Source organism: Ciconia boyciana, chromosome 2 (assembly GCF_034638445.1).
Source record: "Ciconia boyciana chromosome 2, ASM3463844v1, whole genome shotgun sequence".
Lineage (NCBI taxonomy): Eukaryota > Metazoa > Chordata > Aves > Ciconiiformes > Ciconiidae > Ciconia > Ciconia boyciana.
In genome coordinates this window covers 39,827,290-39,845,996 of record NC_132935.1, presented here as the reverse complement: position 1 = coordinate 39,845,996, position 18,707 = coordinate 39,827,290, and positions in this window count along the sequence as shown.

Below are 18,707 nucleotides of genomic sequence, written 5' to 3'. Positions count from 1 at the left end.
CGTTCACTAAGTTTTGACTAAGATCTACATCTATGTTGCGTATTCACACAACCTGTGCCTTTGGTCTTTATTGCTAATTTATTCACTTTACAAAGTCATCTGCCTAATGTTTAAAGTTGTTTTACAAACAGGAGGTTCAAAGTTGACGCTGCCTCTTCATCTTCAGTGTACCTAGCTAGGTCTATGTGTTGTGGCACATATGGAATGTAGCACCATTCATTGATCTAACACACTCAAAACGTGTAGACACCAGGGAACAAATTAAGGGCAAAATCCTCCTCTCAGATCTGTTGTGCATGGATCAGAGATAAGCAGTACAAATTAGAGCTTTTCTCAGCTGCAATGCACAAATGTTGCTTCATGAGTTCCCCTCTAGGCTTCAAAAAGAGGTTGCGCCAGTTGTGCAATAACATCCTCCTTGGGCCAGGCAAATCTCCAAGGGTGTGTGGTCTGGCCAAAAAAAGACCATTTTATCTTTCAGGTTTTCGCTCCCATTAGACGTTTGCACATACACACTTCACTGAACATGAGATCGAATCAATACATGCAGGCCTGCTTGGGAATGAAACACAAGCACTCAATAAAATAAATAAAGAAAGAAATATGTGTACAGTCCCCAGCCTGATGAAGAATTCAAATTGCCTCAGAGTGGTTTTACAGGTTTCTACATAGAGCTTATTTAATTTTCTGTTAATTCCCTGTGTTGTGTGCTTATTGCAATTTACTTCTACTCTAATTAAAATAAAATATTAGTCAAGGTTGCTGTGTTTATTCTTCATCAGTGTAGCCAGGAGAAAGCCACTGCATGGGTTAATGACCCATGGATTTTCACCTCCCTTTAATGTTCACGGTGGCGGTGAATTTAAATTTCCATGCGATTAAAAGGAAGGTTGTACTGCGTGCTGAACTACATATGAAGCACGTCTGCTCTTGGTCCAAATGTTATATCATACGTCGCTAGTCACTGAGGTAGGTTCTCATCAGGGTATTGCTACCTGGAAGCCAAGAGACAACGGCTATTGCTAGTGAGACAAATACTGTGAGATTTGTACCTATGATACGTGTAATACGTTTATTTGTGTCCAGCAGAATGTTGTTTCTCATGTATGGGAGGGAGAAATCTTGTGTTTTGTCTTTGAAATAAGACGCTCTGAAACAATCGAATATATTGAATACATTTCCAGTACGACATCAGCGACTGGTATGCTGCTAGATAGTTGTTCATGGTGTTTATGCTCTAGTAATCTGCTCCCGGGAAGAGATCCATCATTTCAGTGCTCTGAGGCGTCTGGGCTCCAAGCTCTGGGAGGGATTTGGGACTCCTATCTTGGAAATAGGTTTGATCAATTTAGTGCCTAAGATGTGGGAATAGCGACCGCTCCAGTTTCTAAAGAAAATTCTCCAGCTCCTGTGAATATTGAATAGCTGAAAATCAGATTATAAATCCAAGGTCATGTACAAAGTCCAAAGCATGTTTAAAACTAGTGCCTGCTCTAAGCAAAACCCGTTTCTTCTTGCCTCATTGAATATTTTTCACTGAAATCATTGCAACTGCAGTCTGGTTTGTAAATGTAGTCGAAATTAATTTGGATCCTAAGACTTCTGTCTTTTGTATTTACAAAAAAACCAAATGCAGTATTTATTTTTAAAATGTCACTATTGTCCTATATTGTCAGTAGAAGACTTTTGAATACTAAGGCTGTTGCATTCTTCTCTTTCAGCTTTCGAAAAGCTTTTTTTGCACTGGGACAAGTACATGACTAGATAATAGTTTGATACCTTTTCATGATAAAATACTCCTTAGCTGAGGACAGAAATATGCCCTTATCTACTGACGTTGTTTATGAAAGAAATACAACTATCCAGAAAGATAGTGTCTTTTGTTTTTCTAAATTGTTTAGTTGAAAAAGAGACTGTGATCCACTGATATACAAATAAACGTCCCATGTTGGCAACTCCCTGCCTAGCTATCACTCCAAGTTCTTGAAATTACTGAGCCAAAAAATAAAGGTGGGAGGCAGAGTTTCTGTGGGTGAAGCACAGCACTTCAGATATCATCACAGAGCCTATTCACCAAATTACTGCAGATAAGAGACTTTTCTTTGCATAAAGGGCATTCACACTCCTCTTAGAATTGTATTTTTATCCCCAAAGAATGAACAATATGATTAGGAGTTCAGTATTTGGCATACCAAAGAGAAGGAAGGAGATGTGGTCTCATTCACATGCACTTGCTTCTAGAAACTTAGAGCACTCTGTTTTTTTGCAAACATGCCCACAGACACTAGGCAGAGGACTATAGATTTGTCTTTGCCTGCAAACTACTTAGAGGATGGTGATCTTATCTAGCCCAGACTTATAAACAGAGAAGTTCTTTAGCTCAAAATAAATTGTAATGATTTGTAAATGAGTTCTGTAAAGTCAAGCCAGGTGCCAGTGTCTGAATACTCAGTCTTCTCTAGCCTGTTTTTATAACTGGAAACCAACAGAGATTTCTGTAATTTTATATACTAACATTTTCATAAAAAACAAATATTTTGAAAAGAAGACTGCCTTAACGTTGACAAAAAATGCTCATCTAGCCATTATTGAAATTATAAAAACTCACCAAACTCCCTTCAGTTTGAATGCCAGTGAGTGAAGAAGACAAATTCTAAGTATTTTAACCAGTTTTTAGAGTGTAGAAAGCATTTATAAGATGTGACAGGTGCAAATATACATATTTTTAAAAAGTAAGATGAGTGAAATCAAAGGGAGATAGTCTTACTCCTGTACTCTCCATAGTAGCTCCCTGTGTAAGGCAAGCAGGATGTGGATTAAAGTTGACAAAGGGAATTAAATATCGATAAATGACAAACATTTGAGACTGCAAGGAAAACTAGTGTAAAAAGGGTGACTGCAAGTCTTTCCCAGTCCTACCAGTTTCAACAGGAATAGGTCTCTGCACTCAGCCTGAGGCCCACCAGGGTCTACCATGGCAGAAGGTCTCTGCCCCTAAAGATCAGTTCTGAGGCTTGAGAACAAAGTCAGCTCCAAATTTTGTTCACCCCATTCACAGGAATAGGCTTCCAAAGACAAGAAGGATGCTGATATATGCTGATCAAGCTTTGGACCAGTGTACAGAAGGAGCATAAAAAGTGATCAACCATCAAAACTAGCAAAATAGGACCCTTAGGAATTATCTAAAGGTCATAGAAAATGAATAAATATTAATGCACTTATCATGCAGAATCTGAGAAATGTGCTGTTATGACTGAAATATTATTCAAAGACAAGTATTGTAATTAAGGTTTTTCTTTTCCCTAGGCAGTGATAAAGAAATGCTGGGTTTATCCTCAGCCTTTAGCCAGCAAGTGCTTTTTTTCCCCCTTAATTCTAATGTGAGTTCTTAATGCAATAACCCTTTCAGATTGAATGAATAGCTAGTTAATTCTTCAAAAGTGTGGCATTCCTGTTGCTAAGCATTTAATTTCCGCCCCCCCTCCTTTTCTCTTACTTCCAGGTGCATTCCTGGGCTACAGTGGTTGCTAGTTTGTATAACCCCATGAAGTCAGAAGGCTTAAGAACCCCTAGAGCTAATACAAAATGTATGAGAGTGCCATATCTCGAAATTCCTGCTGTTGGAAGTGCTGGCTTGGAGAGGAGACAGGAAGCCTGAAGGGGAGAGGCAGAGAGAAGTCCGAAGGAAAAAGAAATGGGGAGAGGCAGGGAAAGAAAAAAGAAAGACAAGGTACTTGAGAGCATAAAGAGCACAGGGGATGGGGAAGACCAAAGACGACCGGAGCTAAGAGCTCAGCTGAGCACAGAGGTGCTGGCTGTAGGGAGGCAAACCTTGCTGAGTGACGCTGACGGTGTTCAGAGGAGCACTCGTAGCCCAGCACCTGTATTAATCAGGTGTCCATCCCCCTTTTCTCCCAGGACATACACTTGCCTGGGAGGAGGAAGCCTGATCCACCAGGGGATGGTGCGAAGCACCTGCAGGCACCGTGAGTTTGTACTGTGGGGCCAGGCTGGCACCAAATGGCACACAAGAGCCTGTCCCTCCCCGCACCCAGCCCATGCCGAGAGGCGGCAGTCACACACATAGACAGGCTGTAGGTCACACACAGGAGATGAGCCTTCGGACACAAAAGCATCAGCAGCACGGCTGTATCGAACTGTCCCGTTTTGAACGTCAATGAGGACAGACAGGTGCTTATGGCTCTCTGCTTTAAGTCTGGGCAAAATGGTGTGGCACACATGCTTGGGGCTTGCAAGCCTCCAGCATGAGTCTGGCCACCTTCTCAGCCGGGGGGAAGTCTGAGAGGCTAAATAAAATAGAGGGCTGCAGCTGGCAGGCTGTAATTCTATCTTCTGTAATTTCTGCTGTTTTCTTTGGCACTAGCTTTGCCCGTCTTGTTATAATGAGGCAATTAATACTGGCTATGTATATGATGTGGGCTGCGGGAATGTTGAGGGATAGTGAAACTATCAGTTAGGCGCAGAGGCAGCTTCAAAACCACGGTGTTTTTGAAGGTTTGCAGCATTCCACTTACTGAAGTCTTAACTAAGATAAAGCTCAGAAATGTGCTGTTTTAACTCAAATCTTCCAGTGAGCAACCAGGGCAGAAACACACAAGTAGATGAAAACACTCTCCGCATACACATGCATGGGCAGGAGCTATCTCTGCATGGGTTGTGGCTGTCTTTTACCATGTTATTGGCAAAGCTTGAGGATCACTGGTTTGGAAAGGAGAGAAAAAGTGAGACAAAGAGTAAAATCTATTAAATTGCTGAGGCTCTTTTGGGGGGCCGACATGTTACAGGAGGATCCCCAAAGGTCCTGCTTAGCTGTGTAAGTGTGATGTTGTCATTAGGTCCTAGGAAATTGATTTATTTCATTATCACCTTCCTTCTTCTTTTCTTCACCTACCTTCCTGCCTGCTTTCTCCTCTGTTAGTAAGACATGCTTCTTGGAGGTGGGTTCAGGCAGTAGTAGTAGAAACTCCTGTATATTCAGGCAAATCCCTTTGTCCTGCTCTGTTTTCTCCTGATTTCTGAGAAAGAACAGAATATTGCAGAGTGGATAGACCCTCCCAGGTGCCCTCTTCAATGCACGATGGGACATCTGCCATCAGCTCCCCAGAGCAATGAGAAAACTGGGACCCGCGGGGTGGGAGCAGGGCTGGCTCACTGGGTTGCTGCAGAGGAGCCAAGGGCTGCAAGGCTTTCCAGAGCCACACAGAGATGTGTGGGGCCCAGTCCCAGAGCAAAGAGATGTCTGTGTGCACAGAGTGCTCCTCATCTGGGTTGTGCTGGAGGAAAAGGATGCTGGAGGAGGATGCTCTTTATCCAGCCTAACCTGGACCATTTATAACTTTGTGGAACCTGGTCTCCTAGGTGACCCCCAGACTCGAAGGTGCTGCAAGACCTGAATCCTATTATATATCTTGCCACAAAACAACCAAAAAGCAAGGCCTCTCTCTTGCTTCAACAGGCTTTAGTGAGAAGCTGGGCTATGTCACGCTTTCATGGAGGGGCAGAACTGTGGAAGAATATACAGGACAGTTTGCTTTGGACGGTACCGCTTCTGCTGTTGCATTGCAACAGGCCAGGAAGAGACATTTGCTTCTATGGCAGGAGTGATGTGATGCATGTAAGCAGAAAATTCTTTCCCTTTGCCAGAGCACATGGATGAAACCCAAACTCTAAAAATGATAAACACACTTTTTCATTCAAGTCTTCCTTGTCCCAGATTTGCTCAGCTGCTGTCTTTGGGATATATGATGCATGCCCTGCTACTCCCTGAGCATCTGCTATGGGCCACTATGAGAGACAGAGAAATGGGCTAAAGGGACCTCTAGTTTGAGCCAATATGTGCTTATGAGGCAGCTCCTGCTTGCACTGTAGGCGATCCAGCGTTTGTGCTGTCTGTGCAGCAAAATGAGGGCTCAATTAGAGCATGAGCTAGTATAATTCTGCTAGGTCGTCGAGACTGGTATAGGTACAAAAAGCACTGAGAGTGCAACAGCGTTGGCTCTACAAAATGCAAATCAGAACATATTGTTGCCGAGGTCCCTCTGTGTCTCCTCTCACTGCTAGCAAAGCTAGTGCCCATGCTACTGTACGGCCATTGCTACTGTTCCTCATGTGAGCTGCATAGTAGATGTGTGTTTGCATTTTCATGTAGACGTGTAACCTTTCCTCAGGATCCATGGATTTCTCTCTCTTGCTGGCCTCCTGATATGTGCGTACTTTGCAATCGTCCATCCCTGGCTCCCTCAGGCTATGTCTGACTGATAAAGCAGACAGGAGCAGGGCACAGCCTCCAGCCTGGTGCATGGGTGCTATAAGGCTGGGTCGCTGGCACAGCTCCTGCTGCTGTTTTTGGTCTGGGCCAACTGGTTCTCTCACAAGCAATGCCTGGGAACAGCTGGGAGTTAGCACTGGCCAGACATCATTCCGAGTTGACAGTTTGAGGATATTTTGAAGGGTAAGAAAATATAGTTATATAGGTATGGTTTTGCCTGGTTACTCAGGGAAAGGGAAAATGCCCTGGTCCTGTTTAGTTTATCAGCAAGAACATAGCCTGGGCCTGGGTCTGAAAGAACAGTCAAGTTCATAGGGAAAAATGGTAACCTGGCTTCTCTGCACATTAAGACCTATTACCCTGTAATGGCAAATGCATTTTGCTTGCTCTCTAACCTTGCATTATAGAAGACACCAATGATCAGTCCAGACATTAGCATAAAAATGTATGGTTTTGATAACTATTCAGTTACCAAAAACACCGAGGCGGAGGGTGAAGGGGGTGAGGAGTAACCTCATGGAGTCTAGAAATGGCCACCTAGTCCACTCTTATAAATCGCAGGCAAAATCTAAGGTCCATAAAAAACTTTCACATGTCCCCAGCTGTCCCAAGCCACTAAACCCTTCCAAGCAAAATTTCAGGTCCTTTGGTACAGAAGACCAAAACTTTAAAAATCACAATGTACTGTAGAAAGGCAGAACCAGGACACTGCCATGACCGAAGGCCTCTGAAAGAGGAGGGAGGCAGTGGAGGAAAAATGCTCGGATGACCTGAGGAAATGCGGTTTAGTGCAAAGAAGCCGAGGCAGAGGATGGGAATCTCACATATGTCAGACACGGCAAACTTAATAATGTGAAAAAGCCAAACCCTCATTCTGCCTGCATAGTTGCAAAGTTATCCATCCCTGGATAGCCCCTCTAGTCATTCAAGCTGTCAGTCTGTTTTTTTCTTCATTCAGTAATTAATTTGATGCAAGGAGGAAGTTCAGGTGTGAGACTGTACGTGCAGCCCTGTAGCTCATTTTTGCGGTCCCAAACAATCTTGCCTAGCTTAGAAATGCTCATCTGCTTCTGAATTCTGGGTCTTTGGCCGTGCTCAGAAAGCAAGAGTGGTACTTTTCAAAATCATATAAAAATATGCTTTAAAAGTGGTGGTGGGGATAAAGACAGAGGTAAATCAGACTTACAGAGGTGCAGATGCAACAACATGTGATGGGATCCCCTTGCAGCACAGCAGCTGGCTGCTACTGGAAGTGACACAGACAGGACAGCTGCAGCTATGGTGTTAAGGGACCTGATCCGGCAAACCTACTGCAGGCAGAACTGCTGAATCATGGACCAACTGCACCCGAAGAGCTTAAAGGTCTGGATGTAGAGCTGGTGATTACAGCCTGAAGCTGATGACTGACTGCTCAGGGGGAAAAGCAAGCAAGCAAACAACAGAAAGCCTGGGGAGTGAGATTACGTGACTTCACCTCATTTAGCTCACCGTGATTTCAAGTGCAACATGAGCCATTTCTCAGTGGAATGTAGCAGCAATGTACTGGTCTGGTAAAACAGAGCCATAAACTCCTTAAAAGAGAGAAAAAGGGGAAACATTGTTTTCCTTTGCCAAATGCATTATCATGCAGCAAACAGGGGCTCAGCACACCGAAAGAGAAGGAAGCTAATGAGCTGCCGCTAGTTTCGCAGCCCTAACACCCCATTCGAAAGTTATATAGTGGGCAACTTGTTTCCTCTACATCCTTACCTTGGTGGTATGGGGGTGAAATTGCTTTTGCAGCTCGGTCGCTGAATTGTACCAGTTGTAATCAAGGTCATGACATTTCTCCCAAGCACCCTCAGTATCGATTCCTCATTCTGTTTTGTTTTGAAAATGTTAACAGCACACACCGGCTACATATCAATATAATGAAAAACAGGGGGATGTTAGGCAAAGCTGTTTGTAGCATGCAGTACTGCTGCTTTAAGAGCTGGCTGTACAGCGCAGAGAATAAGCAGTGTGCACTAGTCTAGAATGAAATGGGCTACAAATAAATTATTAAGCTTTTCTAGGAGCAATGCGTGTCATCACATACAGAAAAAGGATAAACAGGCTTGGGCCAACTTGATGAAAATTGATAGTGACTTACACATCCTTATTCAAAACCAGTCATATCCAGATTAAGGCAGCCTCAGACAGCAATTTCCAGAATAATCCTACATAACACTTTCCAGGCCTTCCTAATCATTAGTATGTGTTGATTGGAAAAGGGCTTTAATGTGCTGATTCAGAGATTCCATGTTTGTTTGCTGAATAACTACAGGGGAAACATTTTCAAGTTTGTCTTTTCTTATTCACTTGGTCCTGTGGCCTATGAAAGGCAAAGATGTTCTTGTGGAAGATCCCTGCTTTAGAAAGTCATCCTGCAAATTTTAACTGGCTGTTTTGGTCTGATTAGATATATCTTTGCATGACAACATGGTTTCATCTCAAGGTAAAATTTTCAAATCCAACAAATCCATTAGGACTTTTTGGAAAATAAAAAAAAAAATCAGTCTGAGCCCACAGCCTGAAAGTTAGTGCAGTTTATGCAGGCAATCTGCCCTGTTCCTCTCACAGAAAATTGATGCTATTTTTTTTTCGAGTGAGAACAGTAAAGGAAACATCATAGAATTGGGATATGTTTTATGTAGTGTTTCAGGTGGACATTAGGTAACTAAGAGGAATTCAAACTCTTAAATTCTAAGCATATGGATTATAAATCTCTTCCAGCTCCTAACCTTGCAGTATTTGCTGTCCTGGGTCCAAATTTCTTGTCAACCTCTATGATGCCATGATATGGGACAGCATGTTTGGAGCACACATGGCAAAAGATAATTAGTTTTAAGGTTAAATAACTGTCTCTACTTGCCATCCCAGCATTGCCTCTGAACCCCCACTCTACACCTTTGCACAGAGAAAGGGGAGGGTGAAATTCACCCTTTTGAAATTTCCCAGTGTTGGGAGGGACCTCAAGAGGTCATCTTCTTCACACGCCTTCAGAGAACAAAGATCAGTTATACCTAAGCCACCACACCTAAGCTTAAACGTAAAAATCTTCACTAATTTTAATTTGACTTGCACCTTGTTATCTTGTTCTAATGCTTTCATAAATCTTGTGACTAGATTTTTCTTCCTTATATATAATTCAAATGTCATTTTTTGCAAAGCAAGCTGATTTCTTCTGGCCCTTCCTCTCTTGGACTCAGGGGATAACTGACCACCTTCTTTTTATAACAAACTTTTACAAATTGAGAGGTCATTATCACCCTTCTTTCTTCCTTTCCTTTTTACTAAATTAAATAAGGCTAGTTCATTCAGCCTTTCCTCCTTGGCTACATTTGTTAGAACCTGATCATTCCTGCTGCTTTCTTCTGGATTATCTCCAGTTGGTATACATCTGTCTTTAAGTGCAATGGCCCAGATTGGATCCAGTACTTCCACTGAGGCTTCTCCAGTGGCAAGTAGAGCAGAATAATTTCATTCCTCTGTCTTACATCCAACAGTGCTCTTAAAAACGTCCCAGAATGAGACTTGTTCTTTTGCAGCAGCCTCATACGCTTTTGTGGCACATTGTAAACTTTAGATACTTTTTCTGCCTTATTGCTACCTGGCCCGTTTTAAATCTGCAGTCCCAAGTTCCCAGGCTCCAGTTGTCCTTTGCGACTCTCCATTTTTTTGCTTTCAAACTGAAAATGCTCACCTTGCTTTGGAATCCTATGTAGTCTTCCAAATGCTGCACTCTTCTTAAGTAATACAGGTGCTCTTCCTGCTCCATCGGTCACATCACCAGTGACAGTATTGAACAGAACATGGTCAAAAGCAGATATCCCTACCTGAAGTGTGTTCCCAGGTTGACCACAAACCATTACTAACTACAGTTCATCTGAGGCTTTCCACTGCATTCAAGTACTAAAAGGAAAGGGAGCTCCTTTGACAGGAATAAAAAAATTATAGCTTCAGTTTCAGTATAACTCAGTTTGGTATCCCTACAGATGGAAGGGATTTTCACCCAGGTAGTTGTATCTCAGGTTGCCCTAATACAAGTGCTATTTTGAATAAATCTGCTGCTTCACCTCAACAGAAGGAACATATTATCTTTAGCCTGGATAAACTGCATTGCTTTCAAAAGACGTAAATGCTCTGAGGACTGTAAGTGTTGGAAAAAACTATGGATGAATTTGATGTTTCAGTGATCTTGAAGATCTGGACCTGGAAGCACACTTAGAGGCAGTGGGTATATAATAGGGATATATTCAACGTAGCCTATCCAAGAGAGAGAGAGAGCAGCTTTCGTCTTTCTTGAGAAGCACTTTCTAGAGCTTCTGAGAGGCTTCTACCCTCAGTTCAAGGCACAATGAAATTCATTAGTTTTTTGCAAATTAAAATGTTCGTCACTGTTGGTAAACCCTTGACTAAGAAGAAAGGATCAGAGCATGATATACTGCTAACGTATATTGCTCCTTTCCTAATACAACTTTATAACTATGGGTTGAACACAACCTCTCTTAACATTAAGAAATTAATACTTGGTGTTCAGGAGTAAGGAGCAGTATTGGGACACCTCAAAAGGTTTTCCCTCCTTGGTCAGTAGTTCCTCGGCTCAGCAAGAGCAACCCTTCCCAGCCCTGGTTTCTCCTAGACATCCCTCTAAAGACTTAGTTGCAATCCATGAAAGTGGAAACACACTATAAGTGGTATCACTGTGTCTCGTGCTAGTGTGTCTTTTGATATACTCTGGAGGGGGATCTGGAAATGTCTGTGCAACTGTAAGAGAGGATATGCTTACAGAGAGGTAGTCTTTAAGCAGCAGATTAAAGCATTACCTTGTGTAATTTTGTTCTTAGTATTGCTGCTGCACAAATCTGTCGACATTTCTGTCAACCCCTCTCCCTCCTGAATCGTACTGTGAATGAAAGTGATACAGTGACCCTGGCTGGTCAATCGCTGTTGTGGCCCTCTTCAGTAAGTCTGAGACTACCTTGGCTCCCACAGCATATTATAAAAGCACTCAGAGAGTTACAGACAACAGAAACTGCTGCCCAGGTTTTTAAATGTCCACTCCTTAATCAATTCCAGGTTTTGAGTGTTCAATTTCAGGGAACTGCTGATGCCCTCAGTTACCATTCAGTCCAATTGGCATCGAAGTTTTCAGTACATTACAAAATCAGAATGAAAGTACTTACTTAATCTGAGTACATAAAATCAGTGACCACTTCTGGCCCTGGTACAAATACGGAGTTGTATTATTATGAACCATTATGCTTGCAGTTAAAGGCAAGGGAAGCAATTTATTAACACAAAACAGGCACTTCTTCAATGGCACTTGTAGGAGCTGAAGTACTGTCCTCTAGAACAGAGGTAAGACTAGTATCCACGCTGTATTAGCCAAAGAAGCAGGGTAAGTTGTGGCTCTCTCACTTTCAAGACAGGGCTTACACTTAGATCAGGTAACCACATCAATACAAAGTATTTAGTAGCTACTCTGGGCTGAGCGATGCTCTCTAATATCAGGTACTGACAAAAATAGTCCAGAGAGAAAATATACCTTCTTTTTACATACTTATTATGTAAGCCAAATGTTATTTCTCTATATTGCCGTTTTAAACATGATGCACCCAGATGTGTAAAAAAATCTGCACTGAAAAAAGAACTTCTCACCAAGAATAAAACGCAACAAAAGGTAGATCAAGGGGAGCTCAGAGCTCTCCATGTCAAAGTGGAGGAGAATGAAGCCAGCTTGGTACCTTGGGGCTGGCAGACCTGGAATTCCCTTCATCATAAGCACTGTTTCACTTCACCTCAATGTGTCATGATGGTGAATCCTGAGATTAATTATTAGATTATTCTAATACACATCAAAGGCTTTTGGAGGTTCCTGAGTCTTCACAGTTTAATATGTTCATTTATCAGGTGCAAGTAGGAGAAATGAAAACTAATTAAATGATTTTTTTTAAGACTTTTAAAATTATCTATTATTTTCAAACTCCACTCATTGGACCATCTCTGTGATACTGCAGAAGCTGCAAAGTAGTGCTAAAAGGGACACCTGGGTTCCAATAGTTCGTATGCTTTGAAATTGTGGATGAGTTGACATTTGAGTTTTTTATTTAAAATGCGATAGCATCAAAACTTACCTGGATATTCCTCAGGCCAAAGCAAACTCCCACTGAGGTTAATGGATATCTTTCCAGGTAGTTTTAGAAGTAATACATCTTTATTTACAACTGTTCTGCTTTTGGCTGGGATAGAGTTAATTTTCTTCATAGTAGCTGGTATGGCGCTGTGTTTTAGATTTGTGTTGGAAACAGTGTTGATAACACAGGGATGCTTTTGTTACTGCTGAGCAGTGCTCACACAGAGTCAAGGCCTTTTCTGCTCCTCACCCCACCCCACCAGCGAGTAGGCTGGGGGAGCACAAGAAGCTGGGAGGGGACACGGCTGGGACAGCTGACCCCAACTGACCAAAGGGCTATTCCATACCATATGGCGTCATGCTCAGCGTATAAAGTTGGGGGAAGCAGGAGGAAGGGGGGGACGTTCGGAGTGATGGCGTTTGTCTTCCCAAGTAACCGTTACATGTGACGGAGCCCTGCTTTCCTGGAGATGGCTGAACACCTGCCTGCCCATGGGAAGGAGTGAGTGAATTCCTTTTTTTGCTTTGCTGGCATGTGTGGCTTCTGCTTTACTTATTAAACTGTCTTTATCTCAACCCACAAGTTTTCTCACTTTTACTCTTCCGATTCTCTCCCCCATCCCACCAGGGGGAGCATGCGGCTGTGTGGGGCTTAGTTGCTGGCTGGGGTTAAACCACGACACCAACAGGTCAGCAATCCTCACCATTATTTAGATAAATAATTTTTTGGCTTTCTATTCCAACACTATTTCAAAGGCACAGACCTCTGCTTTGAACTTCAAGATGCGTTGCTAATCACCATCTACTGACAGTATGACAGGCAGAATTCGGGAGTACAAAGAAATTACTTGCAGCAATAGGAACCAAAATTTTTTCTGTTGTTCTTTTATTACCTCATATCAAGGGCAGCAGGGGAAGGGATGCCCCCCTTCATTCCAAGAAGAATATGCAGCTAAAAGAATGAATAAGATCAAAACTATCTTCTACAGGAATGCAAAACACAGGTGTATTCCTGTATGCATCTGATCCAAAATACAGCAAAGGGGCTTACTTGATGAGTGGCAAGAGCTGAACGAGAGGAAATTTGCTTAGTCCTGTCCTAGCAGAGTGACACAAGACTCTGCAAAGCAGCAGGCTGTAAAAGGAGATCTAAGGGAAACACAGAAGCTGCCTTCACTTTACAGCCCATACTTCCACAGAAAAATTGGGTCCAGTTTTACTTTTCCTGAAATAACAGGGGACAAATAGAGAAGCACAGTGATCCAACCATAGCTTAAATTGCTTATCACTAAGTAGCACAGGCCTGTCTGAAAAAAATCAAGGAATTGCAGTGGATTGCTGAATCCTGCTGCAGTCCATAGAAGACCACTGAAATCTGCCAGAGAAAGGGGCTATATAAAAGAAAATACTCCTTGGGGAAGTGTAATATAATTACATTTCTTGTTGTTTGATAAGTGCAAAATCAATTCTGAAGTGTTTTACCTGCGTTTTGCACTATTCTTTAAAATAACAGCAAAAGGGTTTATTAGCATTTATTACTAGTTATAAAGGAGGGAGTAACTTCATTTACTAAACCTAGCAAAAACCATACTGTCTAATTCTTCATGAGAATTTTTTTTAATTTTATTTACTGCATCAGGGCAACTATACAGACATAATAATAGACTGCGGTAGCTCTGAGGGAACTCTTTTAAGCTGTTGCACCAGGAGTCTGTGAACTGAAGTGTCCCCTCAGCTACAGGTGGATGTAAAGGGAGGCCTTTACAGAGTGTGAGAGAGGTGTGAGAAGAAACTATTGACTTGTTTGAAAAAGAAATCTGAAAAGTGGCTGGAGCGTTGAGGGTGGGGGGAAGGATATCGACTCAGCATTTCTGGACACTGAATAATTACAGTATTTCATCCTGTACATCCAAAATCAGTACTCATCACTGAACATCCTGGACTTAAATTATAAGTGAAATCACAAAAATGCAATATAGGCCAGAATTATATATTAGTTACTGTATTACTGCTTGGCCTGCATGCATCATATCCATTGTATATTTCTTTATTCTGATAATCAGTCTGAATTTGGAAAAAAAAAATCAAACCTTTCAGATACTTCTTGCTTTCTACCTTTAGGCATTCCGAAATGATACTCTATTTTCTATGAAAGTCTATTTTTTTCTATGAATCTATCACCATTCACTATGTAGTAAAGGCCTTTCCACCTCATGTCTCTATATGCATCAATATGTTTCATTTTAAAACCTAACGACTTGAGGCTTATCTAGCACAAATGTGATTTCCCTACTTGGAGCAGACAGTCTGGATCTCGACCATATTTCCTGTTAGTTTTTCAATGTTCTGTAATATAAGCAGGTTAAGAAGAAATAATCCTTTTTAAGATCCACTTTGAAAAGTAATTTCATTTTTTATCTTTTTTTGAAAAGTTTCATATTTTTTCTTTTGATTATAAAATTTGAAATTGTTTACTTGTGCTACCTGATTGCAAACTGACATAGCTGCAGGTCGACTAACAGTCGTGGCCTATTTTTGGTTCTAGTGTTAGAACTGAGTTTTGCTTTCCTAAATGGCTTGTGAAAGACAGTCATTCGCACTTATGAAGGAAAGTGTGGGGATTTGAATGCAAAGGCTGTAGCACGCTATATACATATATATGTATATATATATGTATGTATGTGTGTATCTCGGGGGATTACAAACCTCAGTGTTACAACACACAGGAACATTTTTCCTTTAGCTCAGGGTTCAGGAATCTACGCTCGTGGGGCTGGAAATACTTGGTTCTATCCCTTGGGCCAGATATGGGTGACTGTTGAGCAGCTGTAGAGACCCAGGTTTGAGGTCACAGATTTATTACATGTAGTGGGTGTGCTCAGACCTGTGGTGGGACTCGGGGATCTCAGCCCTCTGTCCTGTCTTTGTAAAGGTATTAGGAAGGACGATATCATCTTGGTTAGGACAATCTGCCCTCTATCTCTGCTGTATTTAGTTGTCAGTAATGCTGCCTCCTATTTTCTTTCATGCAGAAGGTCTCTCTCCATCCTGGCTTGCTTCTGGAAGGAGGAGCACCTGCCTGTACCTTCCATACATTTCATTGCCAAGCAGCAAGTGTTCATGACACTCAGGAATGACTCTTTGGTCCAAAAACTCCAATCTCACCCCAAAGCAACAGAAATTTCCGCTAGTTAAAAAACTTATCAGATTGCCATATCACCAAGATCTTTCCAAATGATATATCACATGTTAGGACACTCAGCATGTTTCTTATATTGCATAAGCACTCCAAAAATGTTATAGCTTTGTGTTCAGGCATATAGAAATGAGCAGAGGACTCATTTCCTCAGTTGAACAGACATAAATATCTATCAATATCTCAAACACTTTTCAACTATTATGCTTCTGAACAACTTTAAACTTGTGGATAGTGCACAGATAGGCACTTTATAGACAGGTAGGCAGCTGGAAATTACTAATGTGTGATTTTTACTGATCACACCAGCAAACAAAATATGCTCCCACTCAGCTGGCAATCTACTGCCTGAAAGAAGCATTAAACTCGGTTTCTGATTCAGTTCCTCAGTGGGTGTATCTCCAGGTAGAATTCCGTTCTCTCTCCTTTATCCTGCCAGATATGGCAATATACTCCTTTTTTACTTCTAAATCTCTCACGATTTGAAAAGTGTTTTAGTTATGCTGAAAGAATAGATTTTTTTTCTGGAAAATGCTCTCCATTATTACTTTGTGCAGTAATCTTTAAACTGTGGAAGAAGAAGTCACTGCTATTGCTCTGACTAATGACCTAAAGGCTTAGCCTAAAAAGCACATTGGCAACCAGGTTTGTGCCCTTCTTCTCTTCCTGTAATGATTATGAAGGAACATCTTGTGCAAAGGTCCACAGTGTCCCAGGGCTCTATATTCCTGTACACAAAATAGAAAATGTCTGGGGAAAATAATACATCTCAAAAGTAAATATCATATAAACGCTCAGTTACCAGAAACAATAACTTGGTCCTCACCTGGCATCTTTGTGAGCACGTGGAAAGCAAACTCCAGAAAGTACCCGAACCTCTCATAACTGCTACAAGCTTATATTGGGTAACGGTGATTTGAATGACTAGACAAATGATTTACAGCACGGGGAAGCAGACTGAATGCAAAAGTGTCTGGACCATCAGAAATTGATTTGACGACTATGTCAATTACTTTTGGCACTAAGCTTCCTGTGGGTTATTTTCTGATTGATCTTTTGGCCATCTGTGACTGTTTCCCTATCTATGCTTATTTTGGGAGACATTTAAGGGATGCTTTGGCTATCACAAATCATTCAAATTTTTACCCATGTGGAATATCTGCTTATACTGTTTGGGTCACCTTTGATTATTCCTTCTCCTTCTCAGGCAGTAAATGCTGTTGCTGAGCAGTAACATTAGTCACAAAAGAGCTCCCCCAAACCAATCTTGATTTTTGAGATACCAGATGACAATGTAATTTGCCAGAAAAACCCAGCCCTTTGGTTTCTATACATTTTTGTGCAGTGTACTTTTTTTTCTGTAGCGTGTTTTTCATCTCCAAGTTTCTTTCAATTCCGTTGAGTTACTCATGCTAAATAGGCTGCTGCAGCAACTTTTGCATGCTAATGTGTCAGATATTGATGCTATTTACACAAGATCTCATTTAAGAGCTTAAACACATATCTTTTAATGTTGCAGCATTTACAGATTCAAAGATGGCAGAGAGAATGGCATTATGTCACTTACCATCATTCTTTGTTTTGCTGTGTGACAACATAGAGTGGCAGCTTCACACTTATTTTATACTCTTTTTTTGACTCAACATACTGGTAATATCAGGTTTCGTTTTATTTTCTGGGAGATGTCTGTGGAGTACCCAAAGAAATGGATTTAGCACTTTTTTCTGCATTTGATCGTAGAAATGGAAATCTTGAATCTTGAAAGAGATGGAAGTAAAACCTTTAAGAAAGAAGTTTGGAATTAACTAGCTGCTAACAAAAATATGCATAGAAAAGTCCTCAAAGAATTCAGTGGTTTTAATAAAAAAAAAAAAAAGCCCTTTTCTTTCCTAACTCAGTATTATTTCCATGATATAATGTGGGGTCATAATTATACTTTCCCTCTAGTCTGTTGTAGAATTGTCCAGGAAAGCAGATCAGATAAGATGTGAAATGGGGGGCGGGGCAGGGGGGAGAAGCTTTCAAGCCTTCTTTAGTCATTACAAAGAAGTAAAAATGGTACAACCCCCTTTTTTTTCTGCCGTTGCAGATCACCTTTAAAGGTTCCTGTTGTCATCTATTCACATCAATTGTGAGTAAGCTATTATCTTTATGGACTCAGGATGCTGGTTTCAGACACACAGTCCCTAAGCAGTGATGTACATCAAGTAATCTTTTATTTATTTATTTGAATGCTTCAGCTCCTAAGACTCAGGCCTGCCCAGCATTCTGACAATCAGTGTTAATTACTGTAATGCTTCTCTGGCAGGTCCTCCTTAAAACATCTTAGCAATATTGTAGCTCATCCAGGATGATGCTGATTGCTACCTGTACAGGACTTTGTCAGCATATTACTTCCACTTTATGCAGATTGGGCACTTGCAATTTGAAGTGCTCTAACCAATTTTTAGCACAGATAAGCAGCTTGAAAGACAGGTTTTCTGACAACAACCAAACCTCTGATCCGTGGCTTCCTCAGGTACCTTCTTGTCTGCTTGATACTCTAAGACTTACCTCACTGAATACCTTATTGCTTCATCGGTCTGAAGGCAGCACAACACAACATCTTGTTTTTCACTTTGAATATTCATGTGAGGTGAGTCTCAGTTTGACTGAGTTTGTTTAATTTTAAATCCCCTAACAAACAAGTTTTAGTCTGCTGACAAGAAGGGTCTTCCTATCCTCATCACTCATTTTTTTGCATAATCGTGACTTTTTTTTGCTGTGCCCATTTTGCAGAAGTCCACTGCAGAAGACAGATGACTATTCCTTTGCTATCTCCATCACTTGGTTTATCCATGCAACATTTCAGATCTCATTACCAGACCCTTAGACTGAAACAAATCCTGACTGACAGCAAACAAAGTGGGTAAGAGGCCTGCTAAGCACTGACCTACCGAGGGGTGTAGTTAAAGCATGTGGGAGTCCACCTGGCTGTTAATTGACCCACTGAGAAGTGCTTAGAGGATGTACTCAGCCGATCCTGCCATAGAGTGACAGCCTGCAGCTGAAAATAGAGTGGCAAG